The sequence below is a fragment of the Carettochelys insculpta genome, chromosome 1 (assembly GCF_033958435.1).
Source record: "Carettochelys insculpta isolate YL-2023 chromosome 1, ASM3395843v1, whole genome shotgun sequence".
In the NCBI taxonomy this organism is placed as follows: Eukaryota; Metazoa; Chordata; order Testudines; family Carettochelyidae; genus Carettochelys; species Carettochelys insculpta.
Window position 1 is genome coordinate 351,911,959 of NC_134137.1, and position 20,557 is coordinate 351,932,515.

The window sequence follows — 20,557 nt, forward strand, 5'->3', positions numbered from 1 at the left end:
CCAGTTATGTGGGCAGGGCAGGAGCAGAGCTTAGAGGAGCTTTAAAACTAAGGGCAGGGAGCTGGACCTTTGTCTAAAGCAGAGAGTTGAGGAGGTCCAAGCAATGTGTCTGAGGAGAAGCCAATGGAGCTTGCTGTAAGTGCTGTGTGTTGAATGAGCTGAAGAAAGTGGAGGGTCAGGGAGACCAAGAAGAAGGAGCTTACAGTCATTCAAGCAAGAGTAATGTATAGCACGAAGCAGGGTCATAGAATCATAGGGTTGGAAGAGACCTCAGGCGGTCATCAGGTCAAATCCCTGCTCAAAGCACGGCCAACCCCAGCTAAACCTTCCCAGTCAATGCTTTGTCAAGCTGGGACTTAAAAACCTCTAGGGATAGGGATCCCATTATCTCTCTAGGTAACCTATTCAGATGCTTCATCACCCTCTTGGTGAAATAGTTTTTCCTAATATCCAACCTGGACCTCTGCCACTGTAACTTGAGATGATTGCTCCTCATTCTGTCATTTGTCACCACTGAAAACAACCTCTCTCCATTTTCTTTGTAATCCCTCTTCAGGTAGTTGAAGGCTACTATCAAATCCCCCCCCACTCTTCTCTTCTGCAGACTAAATAATCCTAAATCCCTCAGTCTCTCTTCATAAGTCATATGTTCCAGACCCCTAATCATTTTGTTTGGGTCATGGGTTAGAAAAGTTGTAGCAAAAGAGATGGAAAAATCTGGTGAGAATCTGTGTGAGCAGAGAAAGAGGTATGGAGGAAGTAGAAAGAAATCTCAGGTTGTGAGCTAACCTTGTTCCCGGTTTTAAAATGGAGACATAATATAGCCAATGGATTTCAGCTCATATGCCATGTGCATACAACATACCTTTTTATTGTTTTTCTTTCTCCAGAATTTCAAGATGATCTGACTTCAGTACCAAACATTCTATTCCTACTAAAGCAATAAATAGAAAGGGCCACAAAAGCAGTGATGATTGTAATGGTTCCAATCTGGGCTACAGTAGTCTTTCCTAAGGTTTAATAGATAACTGATGTTAATTATTCTCTCTCTTCAAGCAGGATCGATAAACGTAAAATGCTAAAATATGAACTTCGCCTTTCATTGTGGAACACGCCTCCATAAACGCCTTGCAAAAGCTAATTATAGTTAATATATTAACAATAAGATGGGGTAGGGGCTGAATGGAAAGTTTTTCCTCTGATTTTCAGTCTCTATTGATCTTAGTGAGAGAGGGTGGGAGTTACTGGTAGCAGTTGTCTAGCCCCTGGGAATGCTTGAACCTAAAGACAAAGTAAAGCTACAAGGATAAAAGATAATACACAGATGATCTGATTCTCCGCTGATATCAGTGGGTTAACTTTTGGTTTACAACAGTGCAAGTGGGAGGAGAATCAGAATTTAGCTGTAAACCTGTACTCAGCTACTTTGTAACATGGTATTGAGTGATGACAGAGATACACCCCCTCCCTTAGCTATGCCCATGTAACTTCTCTTGAGGTCAATAAGAGATATGCATGGGTAGCTACCATCAGTTTATAAACAGGGCAAAGCGGAAATAGTAGGAGTATTCTATATTTCATAGGTGGGCCCAAGCCCTAGCTTAGAGAAAGGTTCTATACTTGTGTAACCCATCTATCAATGGCAGGTGACCGCCAGAAGGGCCAGGTTCAATTCCTAGGAGAGTCCATCAATAATGCAACCTAACAGGCTTAAGCCCTCACCCAGTAGCCTGGGACAATCTCACTCTACCTGCTGGGTGCCTGTTTAAGGGCAATTCTTCCCCTCTCTCAAGCACAGAGTCCAAGCTAGACACAGCTTGTTCAATACCAGTAGCTTAAAAATAAATTTACACAATGATACATGCAATATTGCTGAACAAAGGAAAGGAGAACCCCATTAAGCAAGGCACAGTTCCCAGAGTCTGCAGAGCAGAGTCCCTAGCTGAAAGTTTTTTAGAGGCACACCCCCACTTAGAGGGCGTTTCCCTCCCAGCACAGTCTGGTCTATATGAACCCAAAGTTCATAGGTACATCTGCATGGAGTCACTTGCCCCACAGGGGCAAAAGCCCCTGACAGCCACCCACATGTGGGCTTTGTTATAGGCAAAACCCTGTGATTTTTGCTCTCCCTGGCCTCAGCTCTGGGCCTAACCACAAATTCTCAGTATGCACCACACCAGCAGCTGCAAGACAGGCCCAACAAGGAAAACAAGAGAACACCACTGGCTATCACATACAGCCCCCAGCTAAAGCCTCTCCAGCACATCATCAATGATCTACAACCCATCCTGAACAATGATCCTCCACTCTCACAGACCTTGAGAGGCAGGCCTGTCCTCGCCTACAGACAGCCTGCCAACCTTAAACAAATTCTCACCAGCAACTATAGACCACAACACAGTAACTTTAAAGCTGGAACTAATCCCTGCAACAAACTTTGTTGTCAATTCCACTCACATATCTACACCAGCAATATCATCACAGGGCTTAACATCAACCAGACCATCAGGGGCTCTTTTACCAGCACATCTACTAATATAATATATGCCATCATGTGCCAGCAATGCCCCACTGCAATTTACATTGGCCAAACTGGACAGTCTCTATGTAAAAGAATAAATGGACATAAATCAGACATCAGGAATGGTAACATACAAAACCCTGCAGGAGAACACTTCAATCTCCCTGGACACTCAGTAACTGATTTAAAAGTAGCAGTCCTACAACAAAAAAATGTCAAAAATAAAATGAAAAGAGAAATTTCAGAGCTGTGATTCATATGCAAATTTGACTCCATTCAAACAAGGATTGAACAGAAACTGGGAGCAGTTTCTCTGCTCTTGATGTTCACACCTCCACATTAGCAACTGACAATGGGACACATCCCCCCTGATTGAACTGACTTGATTTCTCCTCTCTTGATGTTCATAACTCCACATTAACTGCCGATAACGACGTTGACCTTGGCAGCTCTGGCCCTCCTCTTTACTGGGAATCCTTCTTTAAATTTGCCTGTGAAACTACCCCCACTTATTCTACTCAGGCATCTGATGAAGTGGGTTTTTGCCCACAAAAGCTTATGCTCCAAAATATCTGTTAATCCATAAAGAACTACTGAACTTCTTGTTGCTTTTAAAGATATGGACTAACTCAGCTACCTCTTTGATACTTGTCATCCCACCAGTGTGGATTCTCACAAAATATCTACAGACCCCAACATTAACCTGGGCTTTAGTGTTATTTTTGAACAGTGGGGGAAGAACTAGTCAAACCAGACTTACAGCTAGCAGGCTATCAGCCAGCTGGTTCAACCAGTACTATCTTACCTAGCCTTACCTTTTACTTGACAAGGCTTTGCTGAGGGGACCCTGTAGGTTCCACATCTCATACAGTGATGATGACCGCCTGTACTCCCCACAATAATTTCAAGCATTGAAATTCCTACACTGGGTGATAGCTTCAATTGTCACTTTACAAGTTGTTTACAGTAGGTGAAACACCACTGCTTTTTCCTGCTACCCAGCAGCTTTTGCAACACAAGCAAAATTATTTATATATACACATGCCATTTACATATATGCAGCCACACAACTCCTCCGATTTGTGTGTCTAAAGAACACGTTCCTCAAATTACTTCAGCATCCATCCAGCTGATGAAGTGGGTGTTTGCCCACGAAAGCCTGTGCTCCAAAATATCTGTTAGTCTATAAGGTGCCACAGGACTTCTTGTTGTTCTTGAGGATACAGACTAACACGGCAACCTCTCTGATACTATTCAGCAGGATTGAGGTCCTGCTGCCACATTCCTTACACCTGGAATTCAGGTTTGGATGCAGAATCCCTCCAAAGGGCAGGACTGGTCAGATCCAGCTCTTTGGTTCATCCCCCTCCACCACAAGGTAATGTTAAGGTGCATTGTGTCTTTTCTACTAATTGTGCTCCATAACACTTCACAGGCAGGTATTGTATGGGTCACGGCATTAAGCCACCTTCATGCCACATCTGATCATGGTAATGAATAACTGTAATAGATGGCTGCCAAAAGAACCTCAGGGGACATTCCAGCAGCTGGAGTTAAGCCGACCAGAACAGAGATCAGCCCTGCCCTTGTAGCATGGGAAATTCATGGGTCTTGTACTGGTAGCTGGTATGGCAGCTACCTAGGGGCAACAGCTTTATGCCAGCCCAACTTTCCCTTCTAATAGCAGAGTCCCCAGGTCTGCCACCTACCGAACAGCTTTGCTCACTGGTGTGTGATACAGCTGTCCTGACACAGAGAAGTGTCTAGGCCAGAAAGCCAAGGAGGTGGAAAAAGTACAAGCAAGCTGTTCTAGGCACCAGGACCTGCAGAGCAGAAAGAAAAGGACAGAGAAGGCCAGCACTGGAGAGACAGGGCAGGCTTCTAATTTTTGACAAACCTTGCATTAAGTTTAAATGTAAAAATCCATTCTTGGTACCCCACTTGACAAGTTCTCCCTTCTACCCTTGTCAGTTACATGACAGCAAGTAGACCTAGCTCACCAAGGAGAGGGATTGTTAGGAAGAAGATGGTCTTAGGTCCCTGGGACCAGCTTCTCCAAGAATGTAAAAAATTGTAAATACAATCTGGTGCTGAGTGATGGGGCAGCCCTGCTGTTAATTCCCCAGTCTACCTCTGAATACTTTACCTCTTTGATGTCACCTGTCAGGATTTTCCAAACACAAAGCATGAACATAAAATACAAATCAATGCCGGCAGAGCTCTTCTCTCTCCAAAATGCTAAGGAAATTCAAACTACCTCCCTCCCCTCCCCTCATTTTCAGTCATTGTGAGAGTCCTGTTGCCTTTCATGATAAGTCTAAGGACCAAGTTCAATCAACTTTACTCAGGGTGAATACTACCTTATTCTGAAAGTAATTCCATGGGTTCAGGAACAATTTCAGAATAAAATACTACTCACTGTGAGTAAAGGAGGCAGAATCAGGAACTAAATGAGCAAATAGAATGAAAAGTGTCTGTACCTGTATAAGAAAATATACCTGTGGTGTAATGGAACAGTCAATTTATACAATAATTTGATGATACTTTCCACTGATTTTTGGCAATATTTATGTTATTGTATCCTGCCCGTGTTCAGACCAGCTTCAGCAAGAAACATAAACTTCAGCAAACCATATGAGCACATATCCCAGAACCAGTGACTACACACAACAACAATAATAATACTAATAGCTGCAGGTTTCATTTCAATTGTGAGTTGGAGGATTAATGTGAATTAGTTGCAACCTTCAGGATCAGTTTCCAGGGCTGCTAAATCACCTGAGCAAAGCTGACTTCCCACTTGTAAGGCTCATAGCACTGGAATAAAGGGTGATTTTATCAAATGCACAACATTCTTTTTTACCATTTGCCTTATAGTGATATTTTTGAGGCTCGTGGTGTATTATCTTCACATTAGACTACCTTCTCTCATAACAGCAGCCATCAGAGATGATTTAGTGCTGGGTGAACTTTTTCATGTATTTGTAAACAGCTGTGCTGTAACGCTGCACCCATTTTCCGTGATCAGAGCATAGTTATCCCTACACACTTGTCAAATAATTTTCTCACTCCTACTGAGGGGACAGGAGAGAGCTCTGCACCTCCAGAAGATGCCCAGCCTCTGGCAGGATTGGGCCATGCAACAGGGCATTCTGCTACAATCAGTAATCTCACTCACTTTGCTGTCCTGAAATGGTAGTTACGAAGGCTTATGTCAAAGTCCGTGATGAGAGCTTGGCGAGAAGAGTAAGGACCTGGATTTAACCATGTTAAGATTGACTCGATGATGACACATCCAAAAGGAGGTATCAGAGAGACTATCTGATATGTGAGTCTGAAAGAAAAGGAGAGAGGCCTGGAGGCAATATGTTAATCTTTGAGATATCTGAACCATTTTGGCTGAAACCTGGCATGGAAAATTTCATCCAAAACAGTTAAATTTGGCAAATTTGTAGGCAACTGAAAGCAGGGTCTTGTAATGGGAAGTGTTGGGAAACATTCATAACCGGCAACATTTCAGTCAGAGCCATCTGGAGTGAAGCACCAACAGATATTTTCTAATAAATGGGGCTGAAACCCTGAGCCCTTCATCTTCCAAGGGGTAGAAGCTCTGAGTTCCAGTGACCTCTGCAGGGCTAAAGCCTTGAACCGCAGAGACTCCCGCTGGGCAGAAGCTTTGAGCCTGGTGCTTCCCATGGTGCAGATGCCCCAAGCCCTGGTACCTCCTGTGGGAGAATACATTGGATTACACAGGTCCCCTTGGGACTGTCACCCATTGTTCTGGTCATGCCACTGAGCCCGCCTTCCTGGCCTGTGGGGCTCCCCACCCCCCGCTGTCGTCCTGCTGGGCCAGAAACTCTGGTCTCTTCCAGCCAAGGCAGAGAGTTGGGGTAATGGTCCCTCAGAAGAGCAATATAGATGCTGAAATAGCTCAGCTCTGGGAGGAGTCAGCTATAGGGCTTTGACAGCATCCAAGAACACAGCCTCAAAGAGGATCAAACCTCCAAGCAAATCTATCTTACACTGTATGAAAGTATTGTCCAGGGCAAGCTCATAAGGTTAGCTGCCTTTATCAATGAAAGAGAGGGATACACAGTGATTGATACCCCATGCCCCAGTAATAATTATTTGTTTATTAAGTATACAAAGTAGGATTTAAGTGATTTTAAGTGCAAACAGACAGATCATTGTAGGTTATTAAGCCAAAATAAACAAAACATGGCAGCTTATCCCAGGAACATAAGAGCACCTACACTGGGTCAGACCAAAATTCCATCTAGCCCAATATCCTGTCTTCTGACAGAGGCCAATGCCTAGTATCCCAGAGAGAGTGAACAGAACAGGTAGTCACCAAAGCGATCTCTCTCCTGACATCCATTTCCAACCTCTGACAAACAGGGGCTAGGACACCAGTCCTACCGATCCTGGCTAGTATCCATTGATGGACATAACCTCCATGAATTTATCTAGTTCTTTTTGAATCCCATTAAAAGTCTTGGTCTTCACAACCTCCTCTGGCATGGAGTTCCACAGGCCTACTGTGCACCGTGTGAAGAAAAAATTCCTTTTGTTAGTTTTAAACCTGCTCCCCATTAATTTCGCTTGGCAACCCCTAGTTCGTTTGTTAATAAACAAAGAGTCTTGTTACGTGCAAATTCTTGCCCTAAAAGTTGTTCTAATAATTTCTTTCACAAGCTATGTAGCCTGCTAGCTTTGGCCCATTCTATCTCCCTGTTCAGTCTTAGATATTTCCAGTAGGCACCTTGGGTGGTAAGTGGAGATCTTCTGGAATCTGCCCGCCCCCCACATGGTTTTGTTTCCCACATTTATATCCCTTTTAACCAAGGAGGGAATTCTTAGCTTGAGTGAAAAAGATCCTAAATGATTCCAGCACCAGGTGACCTGGCCACATGTCTTTGTAGAACAAACTACAGTTTAGGATTACTGGAAAAACAAAACCCATTTACTGACCATTGTCTTTGGCGCCAGGCCTCTATGTTTCCAAAGTATTACTAATGTCCCTCATTAGCTCATTTAGAATTATGAACATATCCACACTACATATTTCTAACTTCATCTGCAAGAATGATACATCGACAAAAGGAAGATATACACATTCAGCAGACTGTAAAAAGGACCTTCTCTGGCACTTCTTATTCAAGCAAAATTCACACTAACTTCAAGGTAAGCAAGATTGCACCCCATATCCAGAACATTGTCAGAACGAAAATAAATCATTAAACATTCATATCTGGTTTTCAGAAATCTCTTGCAGTACGTCAAGGTTATATTGTTTATGGGACAATGGAAAATATTGATTAGTAAAGGCCAAACTCTGCCTCCAAAAGGTGGTGTACTTGACTGTCATGGCCACCACGGGAAAAAGGTACTTGCGGGAAAGGTTTCAAAACTTCTCTTTAGTGATGAAGTTTAATCAGGGAAAAACTTCCAGTGTGACACTGATTACATCATTTTATCAATCTGTAACTCAGTTTCAAAAACTTAGGTTTAATTATGTTTATGGACTGCAGAGAACTGTTCTAAGAGTATATTAATTAATTATTGGAAAGTCCTTTGAGAGCCTTGAATGGAAGGTTCTATAAAAGTGTAAAGTGTTATTGTATCATTAACATTTTATCACAAAGCTACCCCAGGTAATGTTTAACTATGGAATGAAGCTATAGAAACAATACCAGCACACTGCAAATATAACTAGAGGGACATCGATCTGCTAATCAAACCACTATCATTTAGTAACAATGAGAAAGCCGTGTTAGTCTACATACTATCAACACAAAAAAGCAGCAAAGCAGCACTTTAAAGACTAACAAAATAATTTATTTGGTGAGCTTTCACAGGACAGACCCACTTCTTCAGACCATAGCCATACCAGAACAGACTCAGTATTTAAGGCACAGAGAACCAAAAGCAGTAATCAAGGAGGACAAATCAGAAAAAAAATTATCAAGGTGAGCAAATCAGAGAGTAAAGGGCAGAAGTGGGTGGGGGTCAAGAATTAGATTAAGCCAAGTATGTAAATGAGCCCCTATAGTGACTCAGAAAATTCCCATCCCGGTTCAAACCCGTGTTAATGTGTTGAATTTGAATATAAAAGAGAGTTCAGCAGCCTCTCTTTCAAGAGTGTTGTGAAAATTCATCTTCAGTAACACACAGACTCTTAAGTCATTAACAGAATGGCTCACTCCATTAAAATGCTGACTCAAGGGTTTGTGGATCAGGGGTGTTTTTATGTCTGTTTTGTGCAGAGTTTGAAGTCCGTCCAATATACAAAGCATCTGGGCAGTGTTGGCACATGATGGCATATATGAGGTTAGTTGAGGAACATGAGAATGTGCCCCTGATTCTGTGAATAACCTGGTTAGGTCCAGTGATGGTGTCTCCAGAAAAGGTATATGGACAAAGTTGGCAGCGGGCTTTGTTGCAAGGAAAAGTTCCAGGACTGGTGTTCCTGTGGTGTAGTCTGTGGCTGTTGGTGAGAATCCTCATAAGGTTGGGAGGTTGTCTGTAGGAGAGAACAGGCCTGTCACCTAGGGCCTTCTGCAGTGTGGCGTCCTGATTAAGGACAGGTTGTAGGTCTTTAATAATTCGTTGGGGTCTGTAGGTGATGACTAGTGGTGTTCTGTTCTTGGCTTTTTGGGGCCTATCTTGGAGTAGCTGGTCTCTGGGTATTCATCTGGCCCTATTGATTTGTTTTTTTATTTCTCCTGGTGGGTAATTCAGGTTTATGAATATTTGGTAAAGATCTTGTAGTTTTTGGTCTCTGTCAGTAGGATCAGAGCAAATGAGATTGTACCTAAGGGCTTGACTGTAAACAATGGATCTAGTTATGTGTGTCAGATGGAAGCTAGAGGCATGTAGGTAAGTATAGTGATCCGTGGGTTTCCGGTACAATGTGGTATCGATCAGGCCGTCCTTGATTTGTACTGTAATGTACAGGAAATATATCTCTCGCGTGGAGTAATCGAGGAATAAGTTGACGGTGGGGTGCAGATTGTTAAAGTCTCTGGCCGTGTCTACACTAGCTCAAAACTTCGAAATGGCCATGCAAATGGCCATTTAGAAGTTTACTAATGAAGCGCTGAAATACGTATTCAGCACCTCATTAGAATGCCGGCAGCCGCAGCACTTTGAAATTGACGCAGCTCGTCCAGACAGGGCTCCTTTACGAAAGGACCCCGGCAACTTCGAAATCCCCTTATTTTTATCTCCTATCCTAAGGGGCTTTCGAAGTTGCTGGGGTCCTTTCAAAAAGGAACACTGTCTGAACAAGCTGCGCGGCGGCGAGCCATGTCAATTTCAAAGTGCTTTGCATGGCCATTTCGAAGTTTTGGGCTAGTGGAGACATAGCCTCTGTGGAATTCTTCCAGGGTCTCTATACCATGGGTCCAAATCATAAAGATGTCATCAATGTATCTTAAGTAGAGGAGGGGCAATAGGGGACGAGAGCTTAGGAATCGTTGTTCCAGGTCAGCCATAAATATATTAGCGGACAGACAGACTTCAAACTCTCTTAGACAAAGAGCACACTTGGGAAAAATGGGGTCAGAAATAAGGCTGAATCTGCCCCCAGGGAAATAACCATTCCATCAGCTGACCTAACAGTGCATCTCAGAAGGATTACTTGCATATTCCATGACTGTCACTAGTGTAGCATGTGGTGGTGCTGTCTTCATTGGTGAATTTCTTTGTGCTGATTTTTAAACTCCTTTTGTCTTCAGTGTAGTTATAAGAAGAAGAAGAAGAAGAAAATCATTCTATAAATGACTTTTCTGCCCCTCTGATCTTTTACAGATTTTTTCCATGTTGCTCTGCCTTTTGTAAGCTTTCTTCCTTGCTTGGCTTTTCCTAATCAATCTGGAATCATACTCACCATGATCATCTCGAAATTAAGTGTAATGTTTTTTTTAAATGTAACAGGTTTTTGGTTTTTTTTAATATTAGGAAGCAGAGATAGCAATTAGAGAGCTTAGAAAGAGCTAGGAGAGAGCAAAGCCAATGGAGAACAAGATTCCAAAAAATGTATGTGTCAAGGAGGACGAGCAGAGAACACTGGCTCTGAGCTTTGGCTTTGGCTGAGGTCATTAAAGACTTTGGCTCAAGCCGGTCTAGTGGAGCACAAGGACAAGCAACCGGATTGGAGCCAGTTGAGGATGGAATTGGAAGAGAGGAACCCCAACCAGGGATTATGGACAACATGTTCAATGGGGTTAGAGGTGAAAGGGTGTGGGTGTGTTTGTACAGGTGCCGGTGAAGGTCTGTGTTTCTGTGTGGAAGAAAATATGCTGTCACTTCAGCCTGGATATGACAGAGTGGTTTGTTCACATATGAAAGTTTCATCTGAACCAGAGCTCTTTTAACATTCCACCAAGAGTTCTGTATTATTTGTGTCAAAGCTCTGATTTCCCAGTCCAACAGCACCTCCTTGGTACTGTAAGTTTATGGGCGCCATACCTGAGCTATGTCACACATACCGTGAAGAACAGACACTAGGCAAGACTTGTATCAGGTACACATGCAGTTAAAACAAACAGTTATAATGTTATCTACCACAAGAGTCAAAAGTTCAGGGTTAAATATTAACACCGCAATATTCAGCAGCAATGCCCAGGCACTACAAAGAAAAATGCTCTCTAACTTCAAACAGCCTCTAACACTTAAGGGCCATCTTAAAATTTCACCTGTCTTAAGCAACCATTCTAAAGTTTTAACTTCTATCTGTGAGCAAAGTGTAATTTTGGAAAGAGACAGGATACGTAAGACTCTGGAAGCAGAAGGTCAAACTTCAGGTGGGTCCCACTAACAAATGCACATTTGTGTAGGTGTTTTTGCATGATTGGCTTGTTGTTATTATTGAGCTGCATCACTCACACATACACATACTTCTGCATTTGGAGCTCCTCTCTGGGTACAGAGGGAAAAGTCGGGTGCTAGGTGCTTGTTTGCCTGTTTCCTGTGTCTAAGAACCACTCATCAATGGCCAGGGGCTTGCTGAAAGGTGAGGGAGAGGAGAGAGTTTGCAAAGGCCACGGAAGAAGCAGATGAGCTGGAGACAGGATGGAAGGCGATTTATATCCTCCCTCTACCAGCTCTGTGGATCTCAAATAGCTTTGTGTGTGATCCACCAGAGAGCCTGAGCAGGTGTGCCAGACATGGGGGGGGCCCAAACATCATTTATCCACCATAATTTTTAAATGGGGGAGACCATGCCCCCCACTTTTCAGAACCTGAGCTTGGCATGGGTGCAACCAGGGTAGGGAGAGCCTAGGGCTTTACGCTCCTCCTGCCTTTTCCTCTAAGCAGAGTTGGGTGGCATAAGGGCAGATCTCCCTCCCACTGGCACCTGCTGCTTGGGTTCACAAAGAGGCTCACATGTGGCCAGTTTTGGTTCCCGGCACCCTTTTTTTCAGCTGTGCAACAGCAAGGGCAGAATTGCTGTCTGGCCTTTTCGATCTCATGGATCTCTGCAGGCAGGGAGTGCCTGCAGGAATGCCAGAGGACAGAGCCAAAGTGGGAGTACAGGGCAGCTGCTTAGTCTTCCATGGCTCCCTCCTGAATAAACACCAATAGTTAGAACCCTTCTAGCTAAGTGGGGAATGCTGTAGGATGGCCTCCATCCATTGTGGGGGAGGAACACCCTCCGTCTCCATCCCGCCACACCCACCCCCTCTAACAATGAAGGAGTACTGGGCCCCCAGTGTCCACTTCCACTGCAGCCCAAACCCAAGGTATGGGCAGCCTGCACAGGGTGCTTAGGAGTTTATAAAAACCCCGCACAAAGCCAAAGCTGTAATGTAGCCTTGTACGCTTATACAGGTTGGACCTCTCTAATCCAGCACTCTCTCATCCGGCAACATCCATAACCTGGCATGATTTTAGGTAGCCAGATAATCACCTATCATGGATTTGGCCAAGTTTCCCGTCATCCCATAAAGTTTGTTTACCGCCACCAATCCTGCCTCTCAGTGTTCTATGCTGTTATTTAGTTCTAATTTACCCCTTAAATGTCTTCTAAGAGTCCAATATACAGCAGAAGTGTTGGCAATGTGCTAGACAATATTGACCTCCCATGGGCTAGCAAATTCTCTTGTCCAGCACTGATCAGGTCCCAACAGTCCCAGACTAGAGCAGTTCAACCTATATTTATCATCTCATCTCACACCAACCTCATAAGCTTTCTACAGGTTCCTTTCCCATAATCACCCAAACCTCTAACTCCTTTCTGCTTATCTCACCCTCTCTTTCGTGTCTCTCAGCTGCTGCTTCTGGTCAGTGAGACAGCTTTGCATTGCTTTCCTTTTATATGTGTCCTGGCATTCCTCTGCATCGTCCCAGCCACCTCCCTCCACTCTTGGTGTCAAGTACCTCTCAGTATAGTGAGTCACCTCTGAAGCAATCATCCAAAGAACAAGAAAAAATTAAACCTGGGGGTTACTTTAAAAAAAAATCAGGTACCCCGAGGCGTACCCATTGAAAGTGATCCTTTGAGCAGGCCCATTTACAAAGTGGCAGGACCCAGGTCCTCTGAAAGACGCATCAATTTCAACAGGGCCGCTCCATAATATTAGGTCCAGCACATTTACAAGCACATTTGTTGTTTAATTATTATGCCTTTTCATTAGGAACCTGCTCCTGCAATTGCTCCAGTCAGTGGGAGCTGCAGGGACTCAGAATCTCTCAGGACTGGGCCCTCAGGTGAGGTACTGTGTCTGTCTCCACGGAAGGGAAAGTTCATTCAGCACCTAAAAGTCCTTTGAAATCCCCAGAAAGGTTCTTCTTGTCTTTGGTGGGCCCTGGATCAGTCCCTAGTAAATAAAGGGCTGAATTGTGAGGAAAGTGGAGTGATTTAACTGCATAAAGGATCACAGGTGTTGCTTTTCCAAGTATCTCATGGGCCACAAGACAGTCAGGATTTCTTCTGACAACGACGTGACTGAAACCAACTGATGTTTTACAAGGGGACTTGGAGCTGTGATTTTGCTTTGGGTCCACCCCTGGAAGTAAACAACTACGCCCTTTCAGGGACATTTGGAACACGTTACATAGCATCAATGTTTAATCAATAGTTCAAAGCTAACTAACTTTTGGCCAAAAAAGCAGTTATTAAGACAAACACATGCTTGCACAGCACGGACTCTCTGACAACACCAGTGGAGCTCAGAGAGCAATAATTGCTTTTATGATCATGAATAAAAAGGAGCATATGGAGCAAATGGCTATAGCAAGGCACAACTGTAACTGAATAAGACTTTTGCAAGGGATTTCACAGGACATGCTTTCATAACTCTGTCTCATATGTAACATGCCAGTCAGACTCTGTCACATTCTAATAGGGTTTCAGAATTTCAAGCTGCATCTTTAAACATCAATTTTTTAGCTACATACAAAGGATGCGGTTGCATACCAAACTTGATTTTGGACACACATTTCTCTTCCAACTTCCTCCAAGCAAACGCTTTCTGTAGCTACATTTTTCTTGTGCGAGCTCCTGACAGCAGAGGAAAGTTTGCTTTAGCTTCTAGTCTTCCTTCGGAATGTCATGTTATAAAAGTGTCTCCATCCATAGACCTCCCATTAATTTAGTCAGCGTCTCCTCAGTGAGGTTTAGAGCTTTTGAGGTATATTTTAAAAGACAGTAGTGTGGAGATATTCTCTACCTGGCCCGTCAACTTGGTGGAGGGAAGGGGACAATTGCCCCGCAGCCCAGCGATTCAAAGGGGCCCAGGGTTCCCAGCTGCTGCTACTATGGTAGTTATGGCTGGAGCCTCAGGTCCTTAAAATTGCTGTGGGAGTGTGCTGCTGTGTGCACTGCATGACTTGGAGGGTGGGAAGGGGGCCTAGCATTGCTCTTTGGGATGCACTGGCTGCTCCTGGCCCCACCCCTTCTGCCTAAGGCCCTGCCCCTTCCCAGAGCACAGAGCCCTCCCCGCTCCAACTTTGCCCAAGGGCCTGTAGAGACTGTTGGCTCCACTATTCTCCACAGATATTTGAGGTCTCTTGCACAGCATTTCCACAGGCTTCCGGCTGGGAGTGACTCAGATCTTAGCAATTCTAAAGAAACACGCACACACACCTCAAAGAGCTGGGAGGGACCTTGGGAGGTCATTGAGTCCAGTCCCCTGCCCTTTTGGCAGGACCAAGCAACATCCCAGGCATGTGTGGGTTTTTGTTTTTTTTTTTGTTAATCTGTTTGCCCCGGATCCCTAAATGACTCCCCTCAAGAACTGAGCTCACAACCCTGGGTTTAACAGGCCAATGCTCAAACTACCCACGAAGTCCAAGTTGCCCCTGTTTAGATGTCCAGTAGAAACGGCTTCCATGATACAAGCCTTCTGGTCCTACACAAACTATAAATTCACACAATCCCACAGCAGCACTTTGGACACTGGGCAAAAGGATATGAGGTGCTTCTTCATGCTTTCCAGTACCTCGCCTCCCGCAGCATGACCAGAATCTGAACTGTGCTGTCATTGGCTCTTGACTACAGTGGCATGTTCTCCATCTGTTCATTTGAAGGTTGCAGAGGTGATTGGTGAGAGGGGACATGAGAAACACCAGAGACATGATCATCTCCATCAGCCTGGGAAAAGGAGGGCTAACGCAGTGGTTTGAGCACTGGCCTGCTAAACCCAGACTTGTGAGCTTAGTCCTTTAGGAGGCCATTTAGGGATCTGGGACAAAGTAGAGTTTTAAAAAGAATCTGGCAGGGATGGTGATAGGTCCTGCTGTGAGTGCAGGGGACTGGACCTCAGAAGGTCCCTTCCAGTTCTATGAAAGAGGAATATCTCCATTAAAAAAACAGCCCCCCTCTGCTGCATGTCTCGCCTTTCCCCGTCCCCGTGCCACCTTCTCCCTGTCTCCTTCCCCAACCCCCTCTCCCAAACAACGCAGTTGGAGGTGTGGCAGGGGAAGCAGAGCAAAGTGGCCCCAGCTCACTCTGTTCCCCAGGCAGCTTTGCTCCACTTCCCATGAATGAGCGCAGGGGCGGTGCTGCCTCCTCCCAAGCGACACGGCAGGAGAGCAGAGTGATCTGCAGCCTTGTTGCTTCACTTCCTCTGGTGCTGTCGGTGAGTGTGAGAGTGGATCTCTGCCGCTAGTGCCATTTCTCTCCCCACTCCAGCTAGTCACCTCCAATGCCCAGGGAACTCTGACCCCACTGGCTGCTGCCTGGCCTCTAGCCCCTCCCATTGATGAAGTTATGGGTCAAATTGCGTAAATTATTTTGAACTTGGTGCCATCCAAACCCCTGCTGGTGCCACCCAAATGGCGCCAAAGTTTGAAATAAGGGCCTCTTTCTAAGGTTCCATTACCCCTCTTATGACAAGGGGTAGCGGAACCAGAACACCGTGCTCGAAATAGCCCTGCTATTTTGAGTGCAGGAAATAGACACAGAGTTGCTATTTCCCAAAATAAACATAGTCTAAACATAGCCTTAGTCTTTCAGGTGCCACAGGACTCCTGATTGCTTTTGCAGATACAGACTATAACACAGCTGCCCCTCTGAGTTTGTGAACAAATAGTTCTGTGAAGGATAGATAGATAGATGTCAAAAGAAGGGAGATACTTATCAAATGATGGACCAGTCTTAACAAGGCCAGTTCAGTCAGGGTGTAGAATGTAGCGCTTTGAAGACGAACAAAAAGATTTATTGGATGATGAGCTACCATGGGACAAACCCAGGTCTTCAGATCAGTCAGGGTGCATGTGTATCATTCCAAGCAGCTGTTGGGGAGCTGTAAATACCAAGAGAGGGAAATTGCCTTTGTAGTGAGATAAGCATTCTAAATCATCACTACAAAGGCAATTTTCCCTCCTTTGGTATTCGCAGTTCCACATTAGCTGCTGGGAATGATCCACATCCACCTGGATTGAATTAGCCTCCTTAAAACTGGGCCCACATTTGATAAATATTCCTCTTCTTTTGATATGCTAATAGAGATAGCTGTAGATAGGAACATCCCTGCCTTCATATTTCCATTCCAGTGCCTCTGATGAAGTAGGTTTTACCCACAAAAGCTCATGCCCAATAAATCTTTTAATTTTTAAGGTGCCACAAGACTCCTTGTTGTTTTCACTTGTTCTTTAAGGAGCCATGGCTTGGATCAGGATTGGTGGGTGCTGATACCCATCCTGCCATTAAAGGTGACAGATCCCCTTCTCACATTCTCACTTTCATGTACTTTTTCATGTCAATCCATGTTTGGGGCATCTAGAACATAAGAACATAAGAACATAAGAATGGCCATACTGGGTCAGACCAAAGGTCCATCAAGCCCAGCATCCCATCTGCCGACGGTGGCCAATGCCAGGTGCCCCAGAAAAGGAGAACAGAAGACAAGTGATTTATCTCCTGCCATCCATCTCCTGCCCTTGTTATGAAGGCTAGGGCACCATACTTTATCCCTGGCTAATAGCCATTTATGGACCTGACCTGCAAAAATTTATCAAGCTCTTTTTTAAACCCTAATAGAGTCCTGGCCTTCACAGCCTCCTCGGGCAAGGAGTTCCACAGGTTGACTGTGCGCTGTGTGAAGAAAAATTTCCTTTTATTAGTTTTGAACCTACTACCCATCAATTTCATTTGGTGTCCCCTAGTTCTTGTATTATGGGAAAAGGTAAATAATTTTTCTATATTCACTTTCTCCACACCGTTCATGATTTTATATACCTCTATCATATCGCCCCTCAATCGCCTTTTTTCCAAACTGAAAAGTCCCAGTCTCTCTAGCCTCTCCCCATATGGGACCCTTTCCAAGCCCCTAATCATCTTAGTCGCCCTTTTCTGAACCTTTTCTAATGCCAATATATCTTTTTTGAGGTGAGGAGACCACATCTGCACGCAGTACTCGAGATGTGGGCGTACCATAGTTTTATATAGGGGAAGTATGATATCTTTTGTCTTATTATCGATCCCGTTTTTAATAATTCCTAACATCCTATTTGCCTTACTAACTGCCGCTGCACACTGCGTGGATGTCTTCAGAGAACTATCCACTATAACTCCAAGATCCCTTTCCTGATCTGTTGTAGCTAAATTTGACCCCATCATGTAGTACGTGTAATTTGGGTTATTTTTTCCAACATGCATTACCTTACACTTACCCACATTAAATTTCATTTGCCATTTTGCTGCCCAATCACTCAGTTTGCTGAGATCTTTTTGTAGTTCTTCACAATCCCTTTTGCTTTTGACTGTCCTGAACAACTTGGTGTCATCTGCAAACTTTGCCACCTCACTGCTTACCTCATTTTCTAGATCATTGATGAACAAGTTGAACAGGATCGGTCCCAGGACTGACCCCTGGGGAACACCACTAGTTACCCCCCTCCATTGTGAAAATTTACCATTTATTCCAACCCTTTGTTTTCTGTCTATTAACCAATTCCCGATCCATGAAAGGACCTTTCCTCCTATCCCATGACCACCTAATTTACATAAAAGCCTTTGGTGTGGGACCGTGTCAAAGGCTTTCTGGAAATCTAGGTATATTATGTCCACTGGGTGCCCCTTGTCCGCATGTTTATTAACCCCTTCAAAGAATTCTAATAGATTAGACAGACACGACTTCCCTCTGCAAAAACCATGCTGACTTTTGCCCAACAATTCGTGCTCTTCTATGTGCCTTGCAATTTTACTCTTTACTAGTGTTTCTACTAATTTACCTGGTACTGATGTTAAACTTATCGGTCTATAATTGCCAGGATCTCCTCTAGAGCCTTTTTTAAATATTGGTGTTATATTGGCCGTCTTCCAGTCATTTGGTACCAAAGTGGATTTAAAGGATAGGTTACAAACCACTGTTAATAACTCCGCAATTTCACATTTGAGTTCTTTCAGAACCCTTGGGTGAATGCCATCTGGTCCTGGAGACTTGTTACCATTCAGCTTATCAATTAATTCCAAAACCTCCTCTAATGTCACTTCAATCTGAGTGAGTTCCTCAGATTTGTCGCCTAAAAAGGCTGGCTCAGATTTAGGAACCTCTGTAACATCTTCAGCCGTGAAGACTGAAGCAAAGAAATCATTTAATCGCTCCGCAATGGCACTGTCTTCCTTGATCGCTCCTTTTATATCTTTATCATCCAAGGGCCCCACTGCTTTTTTAGCAGGCTTCCTGCTTCTAATGTATTTAAAAAACATTTTACTATTGTTTTTTGAATTTTTGGCTAGCTGTTCCTCAAACTCTTTTTTGGCTTTTCTTACTACATTATGACAGTTAATTTGGGAGTGTTTATGTTCCTTTCTATTTTCCTCACTAGGATTTGACTTCCACTTTTTAAAAGCTGCCCTTTTCTCTCTCACTGCCTTTTTAACATGGCTGTTTAGCCATGGTGGTTCTTTGTTAGGTCTCTTACTGTGTTTTTTTATTTGGGGTACACATTTAAGTTGGGCCTCTAGTATGGTGTCTTTAAACAGTTTCCATGCAGCTTCCAGGGATTTTAGTTTAATTACTCTACCTTTTAGTTTCTGTTTAACTAGCTTCCTCATTTTAGTGTAATTCCCCTTTTTGAAATTAAATGCCAGAGTGTTTGACCGCTGCGGTGTTCTTCCCAACACAGGAATATTAAAAGTTATTATATTGTGGTCACTATTTCCAAGCGGTCCAGTAACAGTTACCTCTTGGACCAGATCCTGCGTTCCAGTCAAGACTAGATCGAGAATCGACTCTCCCCTTGTGGGTTCCTGTACTAGCTGCTCCAAGAAGCAGTCATTTAAGGCATCAAGAAATTTAATCTCTGAATCCCGTCCTGAGGTGACATGCACCCAATCAATATGGGGATAATTGAAATCTCCTATTATTACTGTGTTTTTTATTTTGATAGCCTCTCTAATCTCCCTCATCATTTCAGCATCACTATCACTGTCCTGGTTAGGTGGTCGGTAATATATTCCTAATGCCATATTCATATTAGAGGAATGAATTGTTATCCATAATGATTCTATGGAACATTTTGATTCCTTTAGGATTTTTACTTCATTTGATTCTATATTATCCTTCACATATAGTACCACTCCGCCACCCGCACGACCTGTTCTGTCTTTCCGATATAATTTATATCCCGGTATGATAGTGTCCCACTGATTGTCCTCATTCCACCATGTTTCTGAGATGCCTATTATGTCAACTTCCTCCTTTGATATGAGGTACTCCAGTTCACCCATCTTATTAGACAGACTCCTAGCATTAGTGTAAAAGCATGTTAGAAAACTACCACTATTTATATGTCCGCCTTTCACAGACGCGTTGGATTTTTTTATGCACGATTGTTTCACATCTGATCTTGCCCATATATTATTTCCCACGTTCCCTATCTGACTAACTTCTAGGGAATCCCTGTGTATGGAGCCTCGTGTAAGAGAAGTCTCCGTCCGATCCAGGTGCTCCCCTGCACCAATTGGCTTTCCCCCACCTCTTAGTTTAAAAACTGCTCTATGACCTTTTTAATGTTTAATGCCAGCAGTCTGGATCCACCTTGATTTAGGTGGAGCCCATCATTCCTGTATAGGCTCCCCCTACCCCAAAAGTGTCCCCAGTTCCTAATAAATCTAAACCCCTCTTCCCTACACCATCGTCTCATCCACGCATTGAGACTCTGAAGTTCTGCCTGTCTATCTGGCCCTGCGCGTGGAACTGGAAGCATTTCAGAGAATGCCACCAAAGATGTTCTGGATTTCAGTCTCTTTTATGACTCATCCAAAAGCTGCCCTTCCTATAGAACAGTGCCCCTCAGCAGCATCAGTGATTCAGTGGGAAGTGTGTTACCCATTGAGAAATAACATCGTTTTCCACAGCAACTGCTATGCCCATGGAGTCTTTCCCCCCTGAACTGATTAGATCTTATCTTTTTCTCCTAGCGATATCAGACACAATTACAACCAGACGTGATTCTGCCAGGAGCCCGGGTACTGACATGCCAGCTCTGATCAGTGGTACAGCTGGCACAGTGCACCATCCCTGGCAGCAGCTATTGTTCAGCTGACAAAGCGGGTCTTTGTCCACGAAAGCTTATACTCCA